At 41.3% G+C, this 16,861-nt stretch overlaps 1 pseudogene; it reads right to left on the bottom strand.

Annotated features, from left to right (window-relative positions):
• Positions 1-1,724: 1,724 nt before the first annotated feature.
• LOC122097963 lies at positions 1,725-16,641 on the bottom strand (annotated as a pseudogene).
• Between the last annotated feature and the right edge of the window lie 220 nt (positions 16,642-16,861).

Here is a 16,861-nt window from a genome sequence, read left to right as displayed (position 1 = left end):
AATTTGCAATAGTTTTACCATGAATAATAATGAAATATTTAGAATTACATATTTTGAGAGTATATAACTGATTAAATTTTATTGTTTTAAAATAATAAAATATATCTCTTTTTTTATAGACCTTGAAGTCTGAGTTCAGAACTTGTAGTTGTTGGCAGGCACTCTCCTGTGCAAGCCACATCCTTCTGATCATTTTTAATCAATCATCTATTAAATAATTTGAAGCTCACAAGTCATCTTTGCTAAGATTAAGTAAAATAAGCCTAAACTCCTGCCTTTTGAGTAACAGAAGAAATCCTAAAATCTAGATGTATAGACTCAAAAAAATGAAACAACCTAAGAACAATCTTATCAATAAATAGGCAAGTGAATTGATTAGATCATTCCCCAAAACAGATATAGGTGTCTAAGGAATACATGAAAACATTCAACATCTTTAATAATCAAGGAAATGCAAAGCAGAATGCCTATTAATCCTACATATACACCTGAAGAAACGTAAGTCAGCCTTATAGTAGAGCTATATGCACACACATATTTTATAGCAGGATTCAAATAATCACATTCCAGAATCGGCCTCCACAGGCAGAAAAGTGTGTAAAACTGTTATCTCCAAATAAGAATTAAAAAGATCTGGGAGTAGAGCTGTGGACCATGTGGCAGAGTATCAGCCTTAATGGAAAAAAATCCAATCAAGAGATTAAGGACCCAGGTTCAAGCCTCAGGACTGGCAAACACAAACACACACACACACACACACACACACACACACACACACACATACACACAATGCTGCCTATATTTTTAGCTAAGTTTCTTAATACCCTAAAATTCATGTACCTATGACAGAGCTTAATATAATGGGAAAGTGATATTTATAATGAAAAACTCTTACTGAAGAACCCAGGATTTTTTCTTGATTTGTTTCGTTTTTGTGCTCATTGGACTTTTGAACTCACGGCCTAAGTGCTGTCCCTGAGCGTTTTTGTTCAAAGTTGGTGCTCTACCACTTAGTTACAGTGCCACTTTCCGGGTTTGTGGTAGTTCGTTGGAGATAAAGAATCTCAAGGACTCTGTCCTCCACACACTGATTTCAAACTGCAATTCTCAGATTTCACATTCCTGAATCTGTAGAATTAGAGGCCTGATCCACCAATGCCAGGCTAGAACCTGAATATTTTCACCACTGCTCATTTGAAGAGTTCAAATCTTTTTACTCCAGAACACTTACTAAGCACAATTCTCTCTGGATGGCAATCAAGCAGAGGCGCCCATAGTTCACACCTGTAAATCCTAGCTACTGAAAAGTCTGAGATCCGAGGATAATGTTCAAAGCTAGTCCAGACAGGAAAATCTGGGAGAATTTTAGTCCCAATTAACCACAAAAATGCAATATGTTGAGCTGTGGCTCAAGCAGTAGAGCTCTACCTTAATCAAATATCTCAGATTCACTTCAGAGCCTGAGTTCAAGGCCCAAGACCAGTGCACATGCGCACACACATGCACAACTTTATAACATAGTTCTTAAACCTAGCATGGTGCCATCTTAATCCCTTAATGTCATGCTTTGCTATGAGAATTGGAAAAGTCTAACCTCTGGCATGGGCTGCAGTCCATGATGGTAAACAGCATCTGGAGAGAGTAATTACTTCAGAGCTAATCGGACTGACCCAGACTGGAAGTACGAGTTAGGTGGTGCAGACACATGGCCCCTACTCCCCTATTCACCTAGACCAAAAGCAGGAGTATGGTAACACAGGCACACAACCCCCACTCACTCAGACCTGAAGCAGGAGTGAGGAAACATAGGTACATGGCCCCCACTCACCCAGAAATGAAGCAGGAGTGAGGTGAAAAGGGCATTAGCCCAGACTCATCCAGCCAGGAAGCAGCAGTGAGGTGGTGCAAGCACATGGCTCCTATCCACCCAGACCAGAATCAGCAGTGAGGTGACACAGGCACCATGATCCCTACTCCCCTACTCATGCACACCAGAAGCAGGAGTGTGGTGACACAAGCACACTACCCCCCACTCACCTAGACTGGAAGTAGGAGTGAGGTGACACGGGCACGGGCCCCCAAGCAGCCAGACCAGAAGCGAGAGTGAGGTGGTACAGGCACATGGCACCTACCCACCCAGACCAGAATCAGGAGTGAAGTGACACAGGCATGCAGCCCCAACTTATCCAGCCAGGAAACAGAAGTGAGGTGATGGTCTCATGACATACCATAAGAGCCTAGCATTCTATGGTGGCCCCCTTCTCTCTCGGCCTTTGTGAAGGGTGGCTGGGTTTCATGATGCACTCCAGAGGTCAAGGGGCTGGAGCTAAGGATGCTGCTGCCATCCCCAAACTGGTACTGCACCTGCTGTAGCTATGGTAGCAAACTTAATTAGTTCTAATTCACAGAACATATACTATGAACTATGAGTTTCTTCAGGTACTGTGTGCCACTTGCTAGTCACTTAATATTATAGTTGCCAATGTCTAAGTGCTCACTGACCTGTAAATATGCTGGAATGGAAATCCTACTATCACTGCTGTCTTCTCATTTCTAGGAATGATGATTTTGAAATGGCTCTTCTGGAGAGAAGAAGAGGGGACATAGACCCAACTATTCAATAGTGCCTTTGGGTGACACTTTATTGGCCCAAGAATGAGTCGACACAACTGGTATCCAGGTGTTTTGGGTTAGTCTTTTGGGTCATGCTTTCTGTTTGGCCTTGGAGAGTCTTAAGCTTCTCATTGTAGACACAGAAGATGGGAAAGTAACTGCCAAGGCTTATATATTCAGGAGCCATTTACTTTCTGCCCTTCTGAGATGGCATCTTACTACATAGCCAAAATGGTCTTGAACTTACCAGGCTTCTGCTTAAGCCTCCCAAGTGATGGAATTACAGGCTTGCCATACCACACCCAACTTTGTGTCATGGGCCATTTGAAATAGAAAATTCATGACATTTGTGCTGTATCTACTAACAAACCTGTGCAAAGATCAAATAACTTACAACCCAGTTGTTAAGAATATAGACTCAGATTCAACTGAATTTCAAATTCAATTTTGGTTATTTACCTGCTTTTGGTTAAAGAGGAAGACACTTTATCACTGAGCTTTATTCACTTGTACAAAAATGTGGATAGAGCCATGGACAGATGGCTCATGCCTATAATCTTATTCAGGAAGTTGAGATGGAAAGATTATGTTTTAAACCCAGCCCGGGCAGAAAAGTCCCTATGAGATACTTAGGTCCAGTGAATCACTCAAAAACCGGAAGTGGGGGGCTAAGAAGTTGGCTCAGTGGTAGAGTGCTTGCTTTGCAAGCATGAGGCCCTGAGTTCAATTCCTCAGCACCACATAAGCAGAAAAAGCTGGAAGTGGTGCTAAGGCTCAATTGGTAGAGTGCTAGCTATAAGCTGAAGAGCTGAGAGACAGCGCCCAGACCCAGATATCAGGCCCCATGAACAATAACAACAAAAAATCAACACAGAAGTGGGGTTGTGGCTCAAGTGGTAGAGTGCTAGAAAATGGATCAGGGACTGTACCCAGACCCTGAGTTCAAGTACCACAATGAACAAAAAAAATATGTGATTGGATAGTGGTATTTTCCATCTCCTAGGTTTATGATTATTCAATAATCAGAATTTATTGAGCATTTCCTATGGAAAAGAGGTATTTTTCCTCACCAGCAAGTGATTTATGATGCTGCAGAGCATGCAATGGAAACCCTCTACTTCAGTGGAGAATTGAATGTGAATTTTGTGGGGTCCTATTAGAATAGCAGGTCAGGAGCAAAACTGATAAGGATTCAAGCTCTCTGTTAAACCATACTGTAGCCATTTTGATTTTTGTTAAAGGAATAATTGATTTAGACATTGGTGGCTCATGCCTATAATCCTCACAGCTTAGGAGGCTGAGATCTGAGAAGCATGATTTCAGGCCAGCCCAAGCAGGAAAGTCCATGAGACTTGTCTCCAATTAATCAGTGATAAACCCAGAAAAAGAGGTATGGCTTAATAGAGTATTATTCCTAAGGAAAAAGCTCTATTTAAGCTGCCCTAACCCTTCAAGTCCTATGTTGGGACATTACCACCTACAATGCTGCTGGGCCATGCCTTCCCTTGTATGTGTACCTACAGCCAATAGGCTGTTTAGCCCTCGACTTTGGTGGTGGCGTGATTCGTGTATGGAATATACTGCCCAGAAAAAAACAACTCTGATATAAGCAATGTTTGACAAGGTGTTAAATCCAAAGTTGTAATGGTAAGGATGTTTTCTGTTTAACTTTTTTCTTTAGTTAATTGCTTTTAAAAGTTTGGGCTGGGAAGGTAGCTCAGTGGTAGAGTGCTTGCCTTGCATGCCTGAGGCCCTGGGTTCAATTCCTTAGCACCACATAAGCAAAAAGAAAAAATCCAGAAGTGGTGCTGTGGCTCAAGTGGTAGAGAGCACTAGACTTGAGCTGAAGAGCTGAGGGACAGCACCCAGGCCCAGAGTTCAGGCCCCACGACAGGACCCAAAAAAAGAAAAAATAAAATAAAATAAAAGTTTATCTTCTTATTTGATTTACTCCAGGAAATCAAAAGTTAATATTTGGGACTTTTGGTGAAATTTGAAACTAGGCAAGTAAGAGCACCCATTGTCCCCAAATTCATCATTTGAAATTATTAAAATTTTATTCATATGTTTTAGTCGTCAGAAATTTGAGCCAAGCATGGGAGCTCACATTTGTAATGCTATCTGCTGTGTGTTGACTAATGCAAAGAGGACTATGATTTGATGCTAGCCCAGGCAAAACATTCACAATATTGGATCTCAATCAATATCTGAAACCAATGCATTGTGCTTTTTATTTCATCTACTCAGAAAGGGTAAAAAGAAGGATTGTGGTCCATGATGGCCTGGTCATAAACATAAAACCATACCACAAAAATGTCTCAAGCAGAGCTGGGTGCAGGTGACTCATGCCTGTAGTCTTAGCTACTCAGGAGGCTGAGATCTGTAGATCACAGTTCAAAGCCATCCCAGGCAGGAAAGTCCGTGAGACTCATCTCCAATAAACAATTAGAAAACCAGAAGTGGTGCTGTGGCTCAAGCAGTAAAGCATTAGCCTTGAGCTGAAGAGCTCAGGGACAGCACCCAGGCACAGATTTTAAGACACATGACCAACAAAAACAAAAATGACTAATGCAAAAAGGCAGGTGTATGGCTGAACTGGTAGAGCACCTACCTAAAGTACATGAGGCCCTGAGTTTAAGTTCTAGGATAAAACCGAGGGAAGGATGTGAACATATGGAAGGAAGAAAAGAAGGAAGGGAGGAATTATTCTGTATACTGTACTTGTCTAGTTATTTCATTAAGGTAGCTTCTCATTCCTTTTTCTTTTTTTTCTGTCAGTTGTGGGGCTTGAACTCAGGTCCTGGATCTTGCCCCTGAACTTTTGTGCTCAAAGCTAGTGCTCTACCACTTTGAGTTACATGGTCACTTATGGGTTTCAGTGGTTAAATGAAAATAAGAATCTCATAGATTTCCTGACCAAGCTGGTGTTGAACCTTGATCCTTAGATCTCAGCCTTCTGACTAACTAGACTTACAGGTATGAGCCACTGGCTCTGGGCACTCACTTGTTTTCTTTCTTTCTATTTTTTATCAGTCATGGGACTTGAACTCTCGGTGCTGTCCCTGAGCTCTTCAACTGAAGTGAAGCACTCCACCAGAGTCCACTTCTAGTTTTCTGATTGCTAATTGGAGATAAGAATCTCATTAGCGATGTTCAGAGGCAGATGGCAAAGGAGAAGCTGGAGGCTAAACAAGCTCCAGCATAGAAAGCAGTTTTAGTGTTCCAAAACACTGTTTAGTGAACAGTCCTAGGCTACAGAATCACCCCAAGTGTGCCATCAGGTACAGAGAGTTTGGCCAGAGAGGGAAAATCCACACAAGGAGGCAAAACTGAGCTCTTGCCGGTAGCCAAGGCTGCAACGGATGTGGCGGCAGTGACAGTGGCCGTAGTGGCCATACCTATAACAGAGAGAAACAGCACCAGACACAGAGGGTGAGCAGATTCTACTCATCACCAGCAAGAACTGACAAAGAGGAGATATCTTCATCCTGCAGATCACACACCAGAGACAACTCAGGAAACAACACTCTGGAATGAGTAGAAACCTGACATCCTCACTCCTTCTCAGGGAGCAGAGGAGGGAAAGCCATCCCTCCCCAACCACCAGAGATCTCCATCTTCCATACTGACAAAGGCCCCTCTGAGCAACTAGCTACAACTCAGGCCTTGGAAGAAAAGAAAAGAGTCATTTAGCAGGTCACAAGAACCTGACCTAACCTGCCAGGCTCAGCTCCACCCAGGGGAAAATCACCCAGCCCAGACAGAGGAAGATCCACCTCCCACCTTAGGAGAGACTTTCTTCACTGTGTAAACAGAACCAGAGGCTGCCCCTCCCTACAGCAGCCTAGAAAATCAACTAAAATTCAGTAAACACAAACCCTGAGAATGGAGCCAGGCTGGGCTCTTGGAGTGTCTCTGGAGCTAGCCCCTCAGGGAAAAGCTAGTTTGCTGAAAAACCTCAACCCTACCCAGAACCTATCCTCATCACAGCATCTCGAAACTAGAGGAAACAGCCATCTCCCTGTTTTGTGATACTCAAAGCAGATCTCCCTCCCATTGAACTAGCCTGGAAAGAGGATCACAAAATCCTGGGTAAATCACAGCATTTTTCTGCCTGCTCAAACAAACTGACTTAAGAATCCAATCAAGCCACAGGAAAACCAAACACCACAAGCAGACCTGAGACTGCACCAAGAGACTGGTTATGGACACAGTGGAGATAAAGGATCTTCCCATCCCCTCTCCAAAAAATAACTCTTTTTGTACCTTTTTAAAAATTGTTTTCTATTAATCTTTCTTTTCCTCTCATAATTTTTATTTTAGGTGTATGTGTGTGTGTGCTTTTTTTTATATCTCCTGATCTTTTGGTACTTTTTTATTTTCTGTTTTTTACTCTTTCTTTCTTTTTTGAGTGACTTAATTGATATTCTGCTCATCCCCATATATATACCCATCATCAATTATTAGACCTTATACCCCATGGTATATACACTTAATCCAGAAATTTATTACTCAATTCATAAGCTCTTAGGCATAATTCTTTAGTAGCAATATTATATCTTTATACCTATATAATTTCCTGTTTGTCTGTTTGTTTTTTGCTGGGCATGGGGCCTGAACTCTGGGCCTGGGCACTGTCCCTCAGCTCTTCACCTCAAGACTAGTGCTCTACCACTTTGAGCCACAGCGCTACTTCCAGCTTTTTCTGCTTATGTGGTGCTGAGGAATCGAACCCAGAGCCTCATGCATGCAAGGCAAGCACTCTACCACTGAGCCACTTTCCCAGCCTTAATTTTTTAATAACTAATTTTAAGCACTTTTATTTTTTAGTTTTTCATGTCTCCTATCCCTCACCTCCTCTGATTCTATCCTTCTCTCAATACCATTTCTTTAAACTTACATAATTTTTAAGTGTTTCACTGTTTAAATTTAAATTTTTATTTCCATTTTTCTTCTTTTCTTTTAAATCATTCTCCTATCATTCTGTCTAATCTATTTCTCTCTCTCTGGGATAAGAACTTGGTTAAATTCACTCTCCTTTTACCTCTCCATAGCCCTCTAATCAGTGGTATTGCTCTGAGGAATTACTGTCAATGTTGCCACAGTGCCTAGTCCAAGGCCTCTCACAAAGGCTCCTAAACCAACCTGGCTGAGCCTCTGTGTGAGTTAACATCATTGAACAACTGCGTTCCATGGTTTGTGAGACATTCGCTTCTGTGATCATATGCACATGAGGGCCCAAGAAGAGAGTTCCCTGGAAGGAATGTCCTAAAATGCAAAACATCTACTAGGGCAATGGAAACCCATGGTTGGGCATGCTTAATTTTTTAACCTGTGCACTGAACTAACAGGAACACATTAAGACACACTAAGAAACCCTGATGTAAAGGATCAGAAGGGCTGAGGGGAAGGGAGCCGCATGCTCAGGAATACAAATGGTGCTTACAAGCCATTGCAGGCTCTGACTTTCTATGTTGAAGTTAAGATTAACAGGCAGCCCAAGTTTCTAAGAACTCATTGTCTAAGCTATATGCCTCTTTCAGAACTTCTTTCCCTCCTCTTGTGTTTTGAGAACAACAGTTAGTACTGTGTTTCTGTCTCCTAGGGGCAATTTTTCTCTTCACACAATGCTTAATGTAGATAATAGGAAGCTGAAATTAAAGTTAACAAGTATGAAATAGCACACAGTGCTTGCCCTGAATTCCTGGACCTAAAAAGTTCCCAATACTGAGCACAAAGTAATCATGGGTGTATCCTAACAACCTCCACTGAATGGAAAAATTTGAAAAATTTTCCCAAGGCAGGTATTGTCCAGTACAGTAGTTACCACCTATAACCCTTGTTATTAGGATGGTTGTGATCTACTAGAACAATGAACTTGAAACTGGGCCAAGACGAGACAACTTATTGTTGCTAGAAACGGGGGAAGACAACTAGGAGAATGTTTCTCTGGCACAGACATGGATATAATTACAACAAAGTTCTAAATTGTATCTCATCAGCAAAGACTATCAAGTCATATCTCAAGAAAGGTAATAACTAAACATAAAAATTAAAAAAACTATTTGGGTTTCAGTTCTAACATCTTTTTAAAGGTGTGTGTGTGGTGTCTCAGATTTTTGTATGGGGCAGCATTGGTTCTTAAAAATCATCCTATTGGCACTATCTTTAGGTTTCCCATTCAAGTCTGGTGGCATTCTAGCTGTACCACTTGAATCACACAATTTCTTGACTTCTGCTGGTTAACGAGATAAACATGTAAGGTATATGTCAACCTTGGTTGGTTTCAAATTATGATCTTCAGATCTCACTCTCTGGAGTAGGTAAGGCTATAGGAGTGAGCCACTATGCTCAGCCCAGTATTTCCAGTAAGTTACTTAATCTTTCTGAATCTCAGCTTCTTCTTGTGTGGAAAGTGAACAGAATTATTTTGTGGATCTTAGAATCTGGTGGGAGTTATGACTGGGAATAGGAAGTATAAGTGTTCGGGATGTGCAGACAGAGCCTGACAATCTCATAAAACTACTGATATTTATATTGAAATGAATTAAAGGAATTGGAAACGATGGATTTTTCTTTTTTTGTTTATCCATTTCTGGGCAGTGAGGGAGCCACAGAAATTCAAGGAGAACGAGGAAACAAATGCAGCAGTGATACACTGTAGATATTATGTTGACAATCAACTATACCACTTGTGGGCAGGGAAAGGAGGGAAAAACAGAGAGAGAGCAAAGAAGTGATGAGATTATGGAACATGAAATGAACTCATTATCTAAATTACAAAATGGTGACCCGCATGTCCACTACATTAACAATAAAAATTTTTAAAAGTCCAGGTTGATGATTCTCTCCTCCAGTTTTAGTTAGAGGCCCTTGAGATACAGGCCCACCTATAGAGTTTTCAAAGGTCAATTGATATGATAATTAATATAGAGCCAAAATCTCTTAACAAATGTTATAAAAAGTATTTCATTCATAGTACTTCTTTCTGTTTGAATGGAGATTCTATATGTTATTAGCAGAGCTATATTTTTTACTTTTTGTTTTCAATATTTGTCAACTGTTGAAATCCTTCTTGAAGCTTTGGGACAGAGGTCTGCTATATCTTGGCACCCTGCCCCTAACTAAAATAGTAATCAACCTTTGAAATTAATTTACTTGTGTATGAGTTTGTTTTATTTTTTTATTCATTTATATATTTATTTGTTTATTTATTTATTTTTGTCGCTGGTGGTGAACTCTGGGCCTGGTCGCTGCCCTCAGCTCTTCAGCTCAAGACTAGTACTCTACCACTCAAGCCACAGTACCACTTCTGGCTTTTTCTGCTTACCTGGTGAGGAGGAATCAAACCCAGGGCCTCATGCATGCAAGGTAATCTGTCTACCACTGATCTACCTTCTCAGCACCTATGAGGGGTATTTTTGTGCACGGGTCTATCAAGGAAATTTATTCAGCAAATGTATTCATTTGCCACTAGACATTAATTATGAATTATCTGATAGTTAAAGGATAAATTGTTAGCATTTTTACTAGGAATTGTTTGTCTTCCCATGCTAAAAACATGGAGGAGGGTATTTTAAACTAAAACTACAAAAGAAATTTAAGATCTTTGTGCTAACAAATGTGTGCAGTTATTACATTAAACAGAAAATTCAAACTTCATGAATACAGAGCTCAAACTTCTTATACTACTTATTTCAAAATGTAAATTAAAGGGAGAATCAGACAGGGGATAAAATTTATATTGTATGTTAATTTTTAAAGAGGAAAATAAGATCCTAGCTGGCAGATTAAAGGCAAAGCAATATCAGAGCCCTATCTGCTCAATAAGAAATAAGAAGCTTATTTGAAAAAAAAAACTGCAAAGTGCACATCCGGCAAAGGCAAGCAGTCAGAGCCTACCACAAACACAGAAATACCATATATCTCAGAAAAAGGAAACAAGTTCAGACCAGTGCTCATCCTTATCCCTGATTTCAATAATACATATACACCCCTTACACACACACACACACACACACACACAATGAATGTATGCAACAGCTCAACCTACTCACATAGACTCAACATGAATCAAAGATCTTCCTGTAATATTTGAAACTTTACGTTTCAAGTCATGTAAATAATTGATAATAGATGCATAAATAATTATTTTCCGAATAGCGCTCTGCTATGAAAATGAGAATTCATGATGATTATAACTACTTAAAACATCTCTGAATCTCAAAAAAAATTAAACAACACACAATCGGAATTTTGGGACTGCATTTCTACCAGCTATTCTGCAAAGGCTTAATAAGAAGATACTTATGAGATTTTGTGTACCAAAAATTAAATACTAAATTCAATTAATACCTGAGTAAGTGAAGAGAAGATGATCAGAGAGACCTATGCTGCCTCCCGTTCTCAGCCAGCTGTACACTGTGGCATCTTTGCTTCTGCTGGACCTTAGTTGTCTTCTCCAGTGCAGTGGCCACACTGGGGTTGGATTGGGCATGGTAGGGAGATGAGTGTAGGCCACATGGGAGGCCACACTGGGGTTCGGGTTTGGTGCAGTGTGGAGGGGAGAGGAGGCCTTGGCAGAAGCTGGTGAAGCGAGGAAAGAGGCAGGAAGCCAGAGGCTCAGAAAGCAGCGTGCCCAAAGGCTGCCTGATTGTGGAGAGTGTCTGTGAGGAGGGGTTGTTGGGGCGGATCCCATGGGGCCTGGTGGCCTGGTGAGAAGAGGAAGGAGTCTCAAGTACTGCAAAGGAGGACAATGAAAATTAAGATCACAGTGGCTGAACAATTTCAACAACAAAGGTGGGGACATGGAGGTAAACTCTGGGGATGGAGAGGGCGGCAGCACTGGGCCAGTGGCGTTCAATCCTTTCTGGACATACCTGGAAGTGTGTGAGGACTGGCTCCACCACAGCTTTGGCCTCACTTGACTTGAACGGGCACCCGGAATGGTCACCTCAGCCTCAGCCTGCCCCAGAGAGCCAGACTGGCATAGATGCTGAAGACCAGGCAGTGGCTGGGAGGCTATGCGCAGCAGGGTGGAGGAAGCATGGCTGGTGGGTGCAGCTCCAGCCCAGCCAGGTCCAGGGCCACCGGGGAAGTTCGGACTGTAGATCTAGAACAGGCAGTGTGCCCCAGACCAGTGGGACTTCCAGGGACTTGCGTGGTGGCCAACACGTGCATGTTGGGAACTTCATAAGCATGGCCCAGGCATCTCCACGGAAAGGTGCATTCATTCCTGTGCCTCTCCTGTCTTCTGGACTCTCGCTGTCCTCCTGCTTCCTGCTGATGTACCAGGACACAGACCCCTCCAAAGGCCAGCAGAGAGCCGTTGCCAATGTAAATGCAGGAGGGTCGTTTATTATGGCTCGAGCTGGACTCACAAATCTTCCCTGACACAGCAGGTCAGAAATTGTGAGCCCCAATCTCTTGTTCAGCATGGTTTTTATATTGTGTATGAAGCAGGTGGAAGGATCATTACAACACTGATTTTGTGATAGGTCGGTGGTTCGGAGTAAATCTAGTCTTAAGTTTATTGGTTGGGGAATGATCATTTCCAGTAAGGGCAGGGACTTTCTAACTTAGCAGTTACAGGATAGGTTAAATCATACATAGCAAGCATATTATAAGTTGGGGTAGGTGGGGCCAATCACAGGAATGCTGAAGGCGCTATTCCTGGATTATTTCCCGACCTACATTGCTTCCTGATAGAGTTGGGAGATAATCGGTCAGGGCAGTCTGAGATTCCTGGACAGATCAGGGCTGTCTGATTTCTTAGTTATTTTTACTGTTACATTTTCTTAGAACATGAACTGACACTCTTTTTCCAGTAGCAGATATTTTCCTTAGAGTTTCTGAAATCACTGCCAACTTATTTGTCCTCTCACTGACACGTCCAACTACAGGAGTCAACTTCTCCACGCTGATGACAGGCCATCTCAGAGGTATTCACAGGGCTGTTTCCTCTCTCCATCTCAGGCCTTTCTACTGAAAGAACATCCTTACTAAAAACTTTTTAGTTGTTTCTAGTGAGGAAGAAAAGTAAGGCCTAGTTGCAGCCATGGAACCAAGAATTGAGGACCATGGCTAGAGCAAAACGCCCTGAGAAATGATGGATTCATTTTTGTCAAAGACATAAGTCTCTATGGGAACTCTCATTCTAACTGATTTTCTTCCCAGTAATATATTCACAGAATATGTAGACTATGTAATGAATGAACAATGACATATGCATAATATTTGCGAATATGGAGGGAATTAAGAAAAAACTGCAATGGCCAGAAGTAACTGGTTCCTTGAAAGAGAGCTGGTAGGTTCTTTGTTTGGCCTCTAAGCCTTTTAGCACAGTATTTTGTATTGCATTCAAACATATGAAGTTCTTAAAATGTAAAATCAGGACAAATAGTTAAAAATAAGGAAATTTTCCTAATAAAGTATCACAAACTGCATCTTTCAATTCAGAAGTACTTAACTTGAAATTTTTCTCACATTAAATTGCCTTTTGTTCTACCTAAGAGTTGATATTCGAAAATTCCTAAAGAGAATTTTTTTTTCTTTTCTTCCTTTTTAAGGAACCATAGTGAGGTCCATCTGTTTCTGCTGTGAGCTCTTTCTTCCACTTACTGCCAGTTGCTGTCAATACTCATCCCCATACGAGACAAGCACCTCACATCCTGCGTTGATGATATGACAGGTTTGGTAGAAGATCTACCTGTCGTACAGAAAGGCCCTCGGATTCTGATTCTCAGCTTACCTGCCACAGTTCATATACCTAAAGTTGAAGCAGGCACAGGAAGGAAACATAAGAGGGTAAGTTTCTGCTCCCTTTGGATCTACTCCTAATACTCATCCACTCTAGAACTCTAAGTGCACTGTTTTCAAAGCCCAGTTCCAGACTTCTCTTAATCCTTATTTGTCAAAAATAGATTGATTTCCAGATTCTCTAAATTGAGTTAAAGTTTATGTCATAGATTTGGTTGGGGACGTGTACTCTGTTTCTAGATTAGCACACATCATTTGACATTTGGCCCAAGTAATTTTCCTTAGATTGGACTCACTCATGCACCTGTCGCCACTATGTTCCCATAGAAATTCAGAGAACCCTTTGTCTTATAAAGACAATAGAGGGAAATTTGTTTATTCATGATGTCGTTTCATGATAAGACAATGGTTCCCCATGGCACAGGGCTGCAGGACATATCACAGACCCACTGCTTTCTGAACCTCACCACTGCTCCAACTCTACTTCTACGTGTTTGAGTGTACCCTAATAGACTAAAGTTCTTTCCTGTAGGTTGTTAGGGCACTATGTAATTTGCAAAAACTAGGAAGAAAAATTATAGTTAAATACTCCTACAATGAAATTGTCATTTCTGTCTCCACATGTGTTTCGCAATTACTCAGGGAATATGATTTATTCAACTACTGAGGGTAATTCTTTGACTCGTATACAGTATGTGCTTTATAGATGCAGGATCTATGAATGAAGTTAGGCCCTTTGCTTTTTCTTCTGATGTCTTAATTTTGTCTCTCATGGAAATCTTTATTTTGATACAGTACACATATATATGCATACATACATGCATACATACATACATACATAGCAGAGCTAATGATTGAACTCAGTAACTAAACTTAACTCTTGCAATACAATACTCTACCACTTGAACCACTAGCCCTTTTTGTGTTGTTTATTTTTGAGGTATTTTTTGTCTGTCCAGGGGCTTAAACTCTGTGCCTGAATGTCCTTCAGCTCTTCAACTCAAGGCAAGCGCTCTACCACTTGAGCCACAGCGCCGCTTTTGATTTTCTGGTGGATTATTGGAGATAAGAGTTTCACAGCCTTTCTTCCATGGGCTGGATTTGAACCATGATACTCATATCTGAGCTTTCTGAGTAGCTACTTCCAGGTTTGAGCCACCAATGCGCAGTTTATTTTTGAGGTATTATTTCCCCTGCTGTCCTGGGTTGCCATCCTGCTTATGCTGGCCTGGGTTGCCATCCTGCTTGTGCTTGCCTGGGTTGCTGGAGATACTTCACTTTATCCAGCCATTGTACTTCCACTGTAGCTGGGATAACAAATGTGCACCAACGTGCTCAGCCATTGGAAGTAATTGGGGTCTTATAATCTTTTATGCTAGGACTGGCATCAGACTGAGATCTCATCATCTCTATCTCAAAAGTCCAAATTAAAGGTTGAGCTATGGAACCCAGCTATACTATTCATATTTTTATTTCTTTTCCCTCAAATATTCATAATTTTGAAAGCACCAAGTACAGCAAAAGAAAAATGGAGATATGGGAATCCATTGAGAAAGGTGTGATGATCACAGTGCAAGTCTTGTGAGGAGAATATCTTCTTAGGAACCATGAAAATGACTGCTGGACTCACTCCAGATGGCCGGGGATTTATCTTTTGCATCTACACATAGCGGTTTCTCCTTTTTGTGATCTGAGTTTCAGAAAGACAAGCTAAAGGCTTTTGAGTAATAATCAGCAAAATCACATTACTTGAGTCCAGTGATGCTCTTTGAGCCTGCATGGATTCAGCAGTTGTGAACACATAGGATGCCGTCTACACATCTGAGGGGATTTATCATAGTCCTAAATGAGGCTCCTTAAGCATGGATGCACTTTGCCTCTAACACACTCTGTTTATATGCACTATACTTTGATCCTAAATCAGAATGTCCATGTTTATGCAGATTCCACAAACACATACAACTATTTTGTCCATGTCCTAGCAATGTTTCATTGGAGGCACAGGGGGACACATGGAGTTAGAGAAAGTGGGGAAAGGGAGGGCATTTCTTACCATCCAGGAGTACCTATTGTCTGCATCTTCATCTTCTATGATCTAGCCCTCATAGGGGCTAAACTGCAAACCCAATGGCAGATCAGATTCCTCATTCCATACTCTAAGCCCAGCCTCAGGAATACTGTACTGACAAATTCTCAGCCCAGTGGGCAGACTGAGGACTGAATGGTCATAATGCCCCTTGTCCACCACATTGTCTCTTACAAATATAGGTGGCCCATGAACAGTGTAGCTGTTGATGAAGAAGTTCTGACACTGCTCACAATCTCAGGCAAGAGCAACAAAAATTAGTAAAGAAATATGTACATTCAGGGGCTTGGAAGGTGGCTCAGTGGTAGAGCACATGCCTTGCATGCCAGAGGCCCTGCGTTCGATTCCTCAGCACCACATAAGAAAAAAGAAAAAAAGCTGGAAGTGGTGCTGTGGCTCAAGTGGTAGAGCACTAGCCTTGAGCTGAAGAGCTGAGGGACAGTGCCCAGGCCCAGAGTTCAGGCCCCATGACCAGACCCCCAAAAAATAAAGAAATATGTACATTCTCAGATTTAACAATCATGAGAAAGAGCACAGAATGCATATCATTGTCACTTAGTTCTTCATGTGAAGTTACTAGAGTAAACTAGTAATTGGGGGCCGAATAACCTGATGAATTATTATAAAAGCACATTTGCCTTCTGTTTGACCAAGCACAGAGGGTTACTTACACAGGTAATCATCATCCTGGGGTTTACGGATATCTCCATAAGCATAACTCTTTCTTTCCTGTAGGCTGTATATGCTCATTTTTACCTCCTTTTTCCTACGTCCATGTTAAAAATCAATGGTTAGTTAAGTTGGGGATCAACAATGTTTGTCCCTATTTCTTCAAAAAAGTAAAATCTCTTACTACCAAATTATCATCTATTCTTCTCACATACTCTGGTCCCCCATTAACCTTTGACTCAGAGATACAAAGACTTCACTTTAACATTAACTACAGGTTTCTAATTCAATTTTAAGTTTTGACCATTCCCATTTTCAGGTTTAATTTCTACTTCATTAAATTTCTTATAAAGTGGTCATTGATGAATTTATTCATTCAGAATATTTGTTGAGGTTATGTTAAGTATTGAGCAAAGACCTGGACATACAGGATTGAAAATGTGTGGTCACAGATTTATTAGACACTTTGCATGTATCTATTATTTTACCTTTTACTTATCGTTTTCAGACAACATGCAGGCTGTACATATTTTTCTTGCCAGTCCTGGGGCTTGAACTCATGGCCTGGGCACTCTCCCTGTGCTTCTTTTGCTCAAGGCTAGCACTCAACAACTTGAGCCACATTGCCACCTCTGGCCTTTTCTGTTCATGTGGTTCTAAGGAATAGAACCAAGGGCTTCATTCATACAAGACACATACGCTACAACAAGCCACATTCCCAGTGCAGTCTGTGCA

This window comes from Dipodomys spectabilis, unplaced genomic scaffold (genome assembly GCF_019054845.1).
Source record: "Dipodomys spectabilis isolate Male_0828 unplaced genomic scaffold, ASM1905484v1 ptg000445l, whole genome shotgun sequence".
NCBI classification, from domain to species: domain Eukaryota; kingdom Metazoa; phylum Chordata; class Mammalia; order Rodentia; family Heteromyidae; genus Dipodomys; species Dipodomys spectabilis.
The sequence above is the reverse complement of the archived record's forward strand: the minus strand, read 5'-3'. Positions and strand labels throughout refer to the sequence as shown.